General features: G+C 41.1%; 1 protein-coding gene across 1 annotated transcript in view; it reads right to left on the bottom strand.

The window, feature by feature from the left end:
• KCTD7 (potassium channel tetramerization domain containing 7) overlaps positions 1 to 2,169 on the bottom strand; it is a 6,182-nt gene extending 4,013 nt beyond the window's left edge. Inside the window, exon 1 of the mRNA XM_010015296.1 lies at positions 2,114 to 2,169. The gene's annotated coding sequence lies outside the window, so the exon portion shown is untranslated. The remainder of the gene's footprint in view (positions 1 to 2,113) is intronic.
• Between the last annotated feature and the right edge of the window lie 301 nt (positions 2,170 to 2,470).

Below are 2,470 nucleotides of genomic sequence, written 5' to 3' on the forward strand. Positions count from 1 at the left end.
ACAGTCACAGAGCCCCTGCCAGTGGCTGGGTAAGACACCAGCACCCATTGGCTGTGCAGTGCGGGTGTGATTGGCTCCCCCACGCTGCTGCAGCACAATGTCATTTGCTGGGGGAATTTGGGTGGCTGCTGCTCCAGCCCATCCATCGCCATAGGCCGCCTGCACAAGCACGTCCCGACCGCACGCTCTCATTGGCCGTGGGTGCTGTGCAACACCCGGACTGCTGCTCCCAACCCAGCTCTGGGTCTGTCACCTTCAGCTGCACAAGCGGAGCAGAGCCTGTATGCACAGCGACACACACTGTAACAGCTCTGTCCAGTTCTAGCACTTCCTGTGAGATGAGGAAATGGAGTTTTCCAACAGAGAAAACAAACGTTTTCCTGCTCATTGCGTCACATCGCACTGTACACGAACACACACACACACACAATACACATGTATTTAACTCTGCATATCACATTGTGCATTTACTGCTTATCAGCAATTTCCTTTCCTGCACTGAAAAAACATGCATAGAAACGCCAACTACAATGCTTCCATAGTCCATCTTCAGCTGGAGGATGGGATGGACTAACAATAAGCTGCATTGTAAAAACCATAATCAGAAGAGCAGAGTAGGGAAGAGTAGAAACCCTGCTGTTCTCTTTACACTGCATTATGTAAAGAGTACCTCTGTTTATTGCTGGGGTGTCTCCAGTGGCATCACAACATCCTAACAAAGACATTATACTACTAGAGGCTTTATCTAGCTCTCTAACCCTGCAAACTCCTTCTCTCAAATCCCTATAAAACATAAACAGAAAAGGAGTATTTGCACAAGCACGTCAGGTACGTTTACTTACTGACTAAATAAATGTTGCAGAAAGGTTGCTTCCAATCAAAATCAACAAGCAGAAATGACATAAGATTTTAAAAGCCATGATTAACTAGTCTGCCTTATGAACTCTGCTGATACAGCCATCATGCACATCATCAGCCTGCCTGTAGATCTCGGATCTTAAAGGAAACGCTGCAAGTTCAGAATGAACCCAGGCAGAACTGGGGTGCTTCAGCTGAAACAGATAATGTTTAGAGAGCTCATCAGATCAAACCCTCTACATTCTGTGGAGGTGAATTCTAGATCCTGTTTGACACCCTAACAAACCTAGGTAAGTAGGTATTGTGAAGTTTCAAACATCTCTTTTTAAACTGCTGTGAAGAGATTTGTCTCAGCTCACGATAGGGATTTACTTTCTCTTCTCTACAGTTCAAAAGATGGACTTTCTCTTCATCATCATTTTTCCACCACAGTAAAATGCATAAGTGAATAAATGAGGATGGAAGGGCTTCTCAATGTCTGCACACTATTAATGATCTTAGTATTTGTCCTGAAACAACATTTATTCCGATATCATTGATTATCAAAACAAGTCAACAATGCCTCACAGATAAAAAGCATACACAGCATAAATGAAAGATTATTTTGGCAGGGACTCCTTCAAGGAGGTAAACAAATTATCATCAAGAAACAGCTTGCAGAAGCTTAATTTACAAGATGCACAGTAAAAATTGAGTGCGAGCCTGTATTTATTGTGAGTGTATTATTTATAATGCTGTTACTTGACAGCCGTGCTTTGACTGCTCTATTTCCAGTTCAGACTATTCAAAAGAACTCAGGACTGACCCAAACTGTGATCTTTAATTCTCTGTGTTTTTCAAAAATGTCCAATGGTTTTCACATAACTGGAGTATATTGTGAATAAGCAAAATTCAGCTCCATTAAGTACATCACAATCATGGACCATGAAATATGTTTTGGGTAAGTTCATCCATTTGGCACTGTACCGAAAAGATCCTCTTTCCCAACAGAAGCAGAGGTTTGAGGAAAAGGAATTTTTTTTCCTCTTTCATAGTTCTCCTTCACCATGACACCAAGGTTAAGGAAAAACCATGAGAGAGCATACATTAATTATGTTGTGCTCATGAGTAATAACCTTCTTTGCCATTGGAACACAGAGCAACCCCCTCACTAGTGATGTTTAGCATACAACATCTCAGCCCATAATTACTCCAGGATTTAAGAATAACATTAGTGGTAGTTAAAATGATGAGACTGATCATTGACAAGTTTAACCTGTTTTTTGATGCTCATTAAAAGGTATGTGAAGTTCCTCTCTAGGTTTGCTTCACTTCCTGCTCACCCAGGGACACGCTGACTGGAACAGAGAGTATTCCTGAAAGACAAATAAAAGCTAATCACTGACCAGTTTTCTGACATACAGTTTTCTGCACTTTGGTTCTTTTCATTTCCGTTCTCTTCATTTCATAAGGAATATTCATCCACCTGAATATCCTCTCCTTGCCATTTAAAACATGCACAATAATTAACTATGCACAGAAGTATTGCTTTGTTAAGTCTCTCTTTAAAGTTACAGGGTTTGTTTTATTTATGAAATGCATCCATTTCACTCTCAAATATGTCTAGGTCCAG

Source organism: Nestor notabilis, unplaced genomic scaffold (genome assembly GCF_000696875.1).
Source record: "Nestor notabilis isolate BGI_N333 unplaced genomic scaffold, ASM69687v1 scaffold25625, whole genome shotgun sequence".
NCBI classification, from domain to species: Eukaryota; Metazoa; Chordata; class Aves; order Psittaciformes; family Psittacidae; genus Nestor; species Nestor notabilis.